An 8,912-nucleotide genomic window follows, 5' to 3' on the forward strand; every position below is an offset into this window, starting at 1 on the left:
AATAAGTGTCAAAAGGCCAAAAAATAACGTAAAAGCACAATAATGTCGGTTCAAGTAAAGCAGACCAGTTATGTCCAAGATTAGCATCCCATTACTGCTCTCAGGAAAATGTTTAGCTCCTAGCACGGTATGAATATAATACTTCATTATGATTCCGCAATCCCAGTAGACCACTGCATCCCAACTTGCTGCCAACCCTTGGAAAGCCTCACAGTATTTTGATGATGGACCAAGTTTGCCAGGTGTACCTCTAATACGCCTTGCACTTGCCTGTGCTATAATTAAATCTGTTCTGCTAATGATCTAATTAAAACCCACAGGAAGTTGAAGAAAGGACTACGGCACTTTCATTAAGTAATGGCACGGAAGGCTGGAGAACTTTGGCACTGGAGTCCGCTGTCCTCTCTCGTGGGCTCGACAAACCGCGATACAGACCGCTCCCTCGGTTTGGGGCCCATTGGGCGCGTCATCGGGCTCAAATCTCTGAAAGAACTTGGTGGAAAAAAAGAAAAGTCAGTTGTTCATTCCCTCACTTTGTATGGCTTTTCCCGCTCTGCTTTCCTCTTCTAATCCGTTTTCACACAGACAAAAAGCATGCAGAATCTGCCGTGGTTAAGGAGGCTTATCTTACAAAACATGTTTGGGTTGAAAAATGAAAAGAGCGGGGAAAAAGGGTGGGGAAAAATGGAGTATTAGGTCAGGGCTGTGTGCTCTTGTGCTTGGCGTGCAGAAAGACGTCCCTTTGGGTTCTGTCAAAAGCTGCCAGGCCATATGAGCTTGGAGGAAGCCTCCATCTCACAGTTCATTACAATACTCTGTACAGAGAAGATAGCTGGCAGTGCAAGTCTGAGAAAATGTCTTCACCATTTTGAAGTGTCCCAGTTAGGCCCACTAATAAGTCATTAACCTGCTGAAAAGACCAACTTAGTCCCATGCTGGTTAGCGCTGGTCTAGCTGTAGACATATTGTTCACCAGCAAAAAAAAATGTTACTCAAAAAGCATGGTCTTGCTGATTAAAACAGTTAAAAAACAGGTACCGACATCCAAAGGTACAACATCTTTTAAACAGGGAAAGCAGAGGTTTATACGTTATACATTTATACTGTGTGAGGAAAAATACTGTGTTTGAAAAGTATTAAATATGTGGGAAGGTAAAAGTGTAAAAATAAGTCATGGATATTATATATATAGGATTATATCATTTTAATTTATAATATTGATACATTTTATAAATGTAATTATATCTCTCTCTATATTTTTTTCATTGTGCTGAAGCCAAAACAAATTATTATTATTATTATTATTTAAATATTATTATGTAAAATATTTACTTTGTATTAAGTTGAGAGTGCATAAGTTTTTATTATTTTACCCATTTTGATAATATTAGACAGATTAACTTTTAGAGAGACATTTTTAATGACATTTTATTACATTTAATTATTATTTGTATAACATAAGTTTAATAGTGCCATGGGTCTGCACATTTTTTGAATTATGTTTCTCTTAAATTTAGGGCTGTCAAAAGATTAATCGCGATTAATCGCATCCAAAATAAAAGTTTGTGTTTACATAATATATGTGTGTGTACTGTGTATAATTATTTTGTATATATAAATACACACACATGCATGTATATATTTAAGAAATATTTGCATACATATACTGTATATATATTTATATAGTTTATATTATATATAAATATATTTTTTTATATATAAATAACACATTTTTCTTAAATATATACATGCATGTGTGTGTATTTATATATACAAATTTAATTATACACAGTACACACACATATATTATTAAAAACAAACTTTTATTTTGGATGCGATTAATCGCGATTAATCTTTTGACAGCCCTACTTAAATTACATGTCTTTCATTAATAATTAATAATTAAGACACACTTGTCAAGTTTAAAACAAAGTAAATATTTTCCAGATGATCTATTTTTTAAACAACACAGTTATTGCTCAAACTCAAGTAGTGTGTAATTGCAAAATCAAAATGACAAAGTACTCAGGACACTAGAAGATTTTAAAAAACACAAGCAAAACAATTCATGGACTAGGACTGAACAAAGACTACTGAAAACAGACTCAGTATATACTAACTCTAACCAATGAAAGAAACGAGAAACTGGTGCGGTGCATAATCAAACAAACAACCATGGAAACAAATGTCAACGACAGAAACAGAACAGAAAATAAAGCAAAACCAAGCCGAATACTATGTTCTACTATGTTCCTGAAGCCGAATACTATGTTCGTAAGGGAAATGAAGCATTCTACTGAGCCCCTAAAGGGACATGGTGATGAAAAAAAAAAAAAAAAAAAAAATGAGATGGGAGGAAAAATATATATTTCAGTGCTTTTTCATTCTCTCGCAATTATGTAGTTGGGTAATTATATTGGTTATAATTTGGGGGTATCAGGGAGCCAATATCAATATATGTGGGGTATTGAAATCACTTTTGAATGCACGCTCATTTTCTACTTTCGCTTTACAAGTCGCGATCATGTGTACTTTATGTATATGGACCACACATTTTACAAGATAAGGTATTTGTCAGTGAAGCTCAGGATCTGTTGCGCACCAAATCCTCCGAAATTGTCCAGTTAGTCATCTCTATCCTCACTACCAAAAAATGGTGCACCTCTTGATGGAAATAAATGTTGTGCATCCATTTTTAGTCAAGATCTTGTATTGGCAATGCAAAAGTCGAGCACTCAGTAAAGTCTCCTCCAGGACATCCCAAAAACTTTCAATACATTTAAGGTCTGGACTCAGATGTGCCAATTCATGTGTGAAAATGATTCTTCATGCTCCCTCCAAACCATTCTTTCATAGTTTGAGCCTGATGAATGTTGACATTGTCATCCTGGAATATGGCCAAAAGAAAATGAAAAGCTACACACTCCATCAATTAGGGTTAGAAGAACTGTTGCCAAAGATATAACATGATACAAAGATAATAATCACTGCAATAATGATCCAATCAAAGACTCTTAAGCATTAACCCTATTTAAATCCAACCAGTGAATGCTTAAATTTAATGACATTCATTCATTCATTCATATTTCCAAAGTCTATGCAGTGCGTTCCATGATTTAAGCCAGATTCACCTCTGCTTGAAGAAGAGGTAGCCAAGTATACCAGTTTCCTGGTCCCGTCAGCGGCAGAGGTGTTCCCCGATGTTGTTTCTGGCGCTACGCCTTTAAACGGTCACACATGCCAGTTTCAAGATACCATCTGTGCCTACCGCTCAGGATGTATCAGCTCGGAAACAGTTCAAGATGGCCCCTTCCTCCTCCAATGCGTGCTCGGACCTGCTGTTTTTTCCCTTCTGGCCTGTTGCCTCGGATGCAATAGTAAAGCATCTACTAAAAAACCAAGGTGGCCAGTTGGCAGGAAGTTAATGCCTCATGCCATCAGAGGTAGAATAGCCATTAAAATTCCTCTCATTCAGGGGGGTTCAGAACAGCACAATCTAACCGAGAACACCAATGAATATACAGCGGCGTTAATGAGAGAGGTTTGCATCTTCACTGAACATTCGTTGCTCAGCAAGAGATGTTGTTCTACCTAAACGCTCTCCACGGCGTGTCTGTAAACCAGCCCACTTATTTAATGACCTTAATCAGCTGTGAACCGAACAGCTTTCAAAATCCTGCTTTTAATAGAGTGGGCGGACCGTAGGCCAGTAAATGGCTGCTTGCACAAGTAGACGTTTTGTTGTGACAGATCGTTTATCAAATTCCCATGATAAATTTGTCTCGCTGTGAGATAAATAAGCGATTTATATATAAAGGTGTAAAATAAAGGTGTAAATGTGGGTTTGTGTGATGAGGGTCATTGCTAGTAGAGGATGGATTGTGTATAAATGTGTGTATGCAAATTAATTTATATATAATTACATATGTATAAAAGAATAACTAAATAAAACTCTAGAACATTTGGGACAAGATGACAGGACTTCCTTTCAAGAACAGGCTCTTAGACAAAAATCTTCATGCTGTCTAGAGTCAGGGCAACCTCTTCACTGTGTTTGATGTTGGCAAAAGAAAGAGTCCCACATGTCGGCATCAGATGTGAAAGCTGCAGGCATGACCATCTTGCGTAGTTCCTCTACACCCCGTTTACTCATGTCAGCCGCTGTTTCATTACTGAGCCCGACAGGATGCTTGGTCCCGGACCAGTGCTGCGAATTACATGTGGTGTGGGCTTTGCCATCCTGACACATCATGCTGAGGACTCATGTTACTTGCAGTCAATCAAGGGTGTGAGGATGAAGGGAGGTCATGGAAGTGACAGTCTCCTCCAGTTGGAGTTGTTATGTTGCACTAGTTCGAGCCACCTGCCTGGATGACATATGCCACATAAAACCCAGTCTCACAGGAACACACATGTGAATGGATCCTCAGGCCAAACTTTCGACCTTCCTGATACAGCTTAATGAATAATCCTGCCTTCAAACATACAGAACATGAACCCAAATGAAAAATAAACTGCATGATAGATGGATGGATGGACAGATAGAAAGGTACTATACTGACCCATTCAAATCTCTGTTCCTACTAGGCTGGTCTGTTTTCACATACTGTAACCTGCCCCCATTCATGTCTCACTCTGTGGCACAGCATCAACCCAAAAAATCCCAGAATACTCACCTAAATACTAACTTATTGATTTGAGAAGATAAAAAAGCATCAGCAAAATGAGGAAACGCACTTAAAAACTATTAAACTATTTATTGTTGCTTGTGTAGTGCCCTTTTGGTAGGCGGTGACAGAAGAAGGTGGAACACAGAGTTGTAATCTGCAGTTATTGTGCATGAAAAAGGACTCTTATGGACTATTCTTACTCTGAATAATGCGGCTTGTTTAAGTAATTACCAACAATTGTGTAGCACTAGAATAGAACACAGCCTGTAAGTGGGGCCCTGTTGTGCCTTCTGTGGATTGGATCGTTCAATCAAGATTATACCACTTACACCAGCCTCGCATACACAGTCTGCGGCTGTCAGTAAGTGCCTGAGTGTTTGATTTTTCTGCTTTTGCTCTTTCTTCGAAAGCAGGATGTCGAGAAAGATCAAAAGGCAGACAGACAGGAGGTCAGATTGACAGAGTTCCTGAAAGTGCTTTAAAATAATCAATCAGCCCACATTTGCTTCACTTAGGTAAAAGCCATGATTTTAGACTAGGACGAACATGCTCACAGGATTTTTTTCTCTCCTTGTTTCTGAAATTCGCAAGAATGTTTTGGGGATTCCTTGACTGTCAATGACTGATTTGCTCTGCACAGCAGCTGGAAGGTCACCTGAAACCTAGTGAGAATGTACCAGAGTTCTGATTGGACGGTCAAATGGGTGCTGCCCATCTCCTGGAGAAGTAGATGACATACTGTATATATTCCTTCCGGACTAATGTCACGGTCACTCTGTAACCTCAAAGAGATGTAATGGCCTGTATCTAAATGATAACTCAATCCATCCACCATTTTTCCGTCTCTCCATCCGTTTTTTTTTGTCTTTTCCACCATTTGTTCCCTTCTGTTCTTTATAAATCTTCGCAAAGCACACCTCTCTCACCTTTACCGTGAGAAATGGTTTCTGCTTCAGTCAACTCATTATTTTTCTGACTTTGGTGCATGTGCTGCAGTCCTTACATACGTTTGATTATGATTCTGCCAGGTTGCATCTTCCGTCAGATCTCTTATTAAGCAGGATATTTTTTTTCGAGGACAGTGTCAATTGGTTTCTTTGTAACATCCAGTGTATCTCCTGCTTTTAAAGGGATAGTTCAGACACAAATGAAAATATATTTTTATTTTCAATTACTGTATGTCTCGGTGAAGTTTTTGTCCATACAGTGAAAGTCATCAGTGTTGTTTTGGACCCCTTTGACTTTTATTAAATGAACAAACTGGTAAACTATTTCTTTAAAGCAGTGGTTTCCAAAAAATGTTGTCTCATAGGCCCCCCTTGTCCAAAACAATATTCACTTTTTTAATATCAGAAGCGGAGAGCATTGATATTAAATCAACCGCAATTCTTTTTATGATTAAAACGGCAATCAACATTCATGCCACAAATGCTGTTGATTAAACATAACATGAAATATTCCTTTAATGTTTCAGTTCTCCTGTCTGTATAAACAGGAAGTACCAATTAATAGCTAATTATACTCTACCTTCGCCTGCCTACATGACCTGCTTTGCACTTTACAAATTATACCGCAATTATATACTGAATCAGGATGCGTTAGGTGAAATTGCATTTACATCACATTTTTGCCTGTGCTATACTAACATTAGCCATATCGTTACTCACGATACTGATTGACAGGGCACACGTGTAACCTCTCTCAGTAACACTGTATTTATCAGGAAATGCCCCGAGGCAGAGCCACTCCAGCTAGGCGGCCGTGATTTGCATCCTTGTTTATTAAGGCCTGCGATTCAAGAGTGTTGTGGTTCGGCATGGCTGCCCTCTCTGCCCGTGTTTGCCGCAAGCCTGTCAGTCACCTGAGGAGTGTGATACCGCCGTGTTGTTCCCCGCAACTGACTCATATCCCTTCTCTGTCATCTCATTAAGTCCTAATTAAATGCATCTCATCTCCTGCCACTCTGATTGCGGCGGCCCGTGCCATGGAAACAGGGATTTAAAAACAAAAACAAAAAAGACGGTGGCTTTGAATGAGAAAGAAGCATGTTTGTTTACTTTGTTCGCTTGGATACCATTCTTTGATTGGTTCCCTGTGAATGTTGATTGTGGGCATTCAGCCTCAGACTTCACCCTGCAGTTTAGGATCTCACAAATTCTCGAACGCTCCATCAATCTTTTTATCTGATACCTTCAGAAGGAGCCAATAACGTCAAGTGTGCTCCTGAGAGACACTGGCCCCATCGTCCTACAATACCTTTCGGGTCTGCTAGCAGAGATAGCGTGGCACTGGAGGAGAAGGAAGCAATGGAGACGTGTTATTCTGCCTGCTTCCAGCCCAAAACAGCTGTGGTAGTGGATGACTCCACTGGTCTCGCATTGGACACATTGGAAGACTGTATTTCCCCTGACCCAAATGTCCATTGTCTGGGGCATTGCCAGGCCAGACAGCTCATTGTTTTGAGAGATATGAGCGAGTGGGAGCCAGGCTGTACGTGACTGTGCTTCACTTAAGCTTATGTTGCTCAAAAGACCAATTCGCTACCAAAACAAATGTGCAGACACACAAATTTGGAAGGGAAGAATAGAGATCTGAATGGGCGTTACATTGAAGCCCAAATCTGGCCTGTAAACAAGACCCGGTGATCCAACTGGACTTACATTTTTGCTTTGATTCACTAACAGTAAATTAAACCATCGAGATTCACCCAATCAATTTTCTAAATGCATATTATTGATCTTGTGAATAATTTATCCATGCATGTGTTTATCATACTGTAATTCTTAATTAAAACTCGATCTTCCGGTGAATCAACAAACTTCTCTCTTGTGATGCACTGTATGTTGCCTTCATTTCATCTGCATAAACCCCATCCCTTTAATACAATCGACTGCAAACTCGCATTGAGATCTGCCTCTGTTCAAACAAAAGTTTTTTTTTTTTTTTTTTTTTCGATAATCCATTTCACTCATATACATCACAATATTAATGAAAATGTCTGTCACTACTTTGTTACATTGAGACTTTAAGGTTAAATTAGAACGTTTTTGTGTGTTTTTTCATTTTCACTGAAGTAGTTCTAAAAGTATTTAATTTGTTCAGTGTTCATTTCAACTGTAAAGTTGGATTGTTTTTTGAGTTTATCAAAAATGCAGGTAAATGTTTTTTCAATGAGACCAGGCTGAAAAAAATGCTACCGTATTTTTAAAAAAAAAGTCAGTAGTCTGTATGTCATAGCCCGGAATTTCATGACCTTCTACTTGCTATTGCTAGTTGTTTGTAGGTGGTAATGGTGGATACATTTGAGTATTTGATTAGACAAAAATGTGCATTACGCCCCTGCAACCAGGATGAGTCAGCAATATATTTGGTCCATTTTCACAGACTAGAAAACTGCTATTTTAGTGTTTTTCTTTTCTTTGGCGTGTAGGAATACACTCAAATATGGATGGCTATAGCTATAGAATGTCAGTAAAAAGTTTGGAAACATATTTAACTAACTAACTTTTGAGCATAAGCCAGATCAAAGTGTATTCAGTCAAGCCAGTTCAAACTTTTGTATATGAAGTCCATGACTACAAGCCACAAAGCTTACATTTTATTTCATGCCATCATAAGTGCAAGTAAATAATGGCAATATTTTACATTTTGGCTGAACTATCCCTTTAAACTGTGTATTTTTGTGTCTAGCCTCTCAGCACAAACAATTGTTGCTGCTGGTGATTTATTTACCGTAATCCTCGTTTTTCCAGATCAGTGTTTTTATATATAATGTTCTGAGCTGCCAACTGTTCCCAACGGACCAAGAGAGAAGGGCAAGAGAAACGGGGTGCTGCTGGCATTTTACCAGCTGCTTATTGTCAATTTCTTCCTTGGTTTCTCTTCTGCCATGTACACACACACACACACACACGCACACGCACACACATACTGGTTTCCATGCTGAATGGGGACCAACTTTATGATCATCACTTGTGGGGACCACCCTTTCTAAAGGTTCTAGAGGTAAGAAAAAAATTAGGGATACTTACCATAGCTTTGATAACTTATACACGCCTTCAGATATCTGAATTGATGAAGTAATGATTTGACCATGCGTTATGGGGACTTTTGAAAAATCGAGTTGACATGTCTTATAGGGACCAACTTTGCATAATATTTGCATAATTCACACAACCTCCCATTAGATTTGTGGGGACCTAATTTGCATAATTCACACAACCTCCTATTTGATTTGTGGGG

At 38.6% G+C, this 8,912-nt stretch overlaps 1 protein-coding gene across 3 annotated transcripts in view; it reads left to right on the forward strand.

Annotated features, from left to right (window-relative positions):
- The window catches only part of ntrk3a (neurotrophic tyrosine kinase, receptor, type 3a), a 215,508-nt gene that overhangs the window by 58,212 nt on the left and 148,384 nt on the right, over positions 1-8,912 (forward strand). The window lies entirely within an intron of this gene.

The sequence above is a fragment of the Squalius cephalus genome (assembly GCF_949319135.1).
Source record: "Squalius cephalus genome assembly, chromosome: 23".
NCBI lineage: Eukaryota > Metazoa > Chordata > Actinopteri > Cypriniformes > Leuciscidae > Squalius > Squalius cephalus.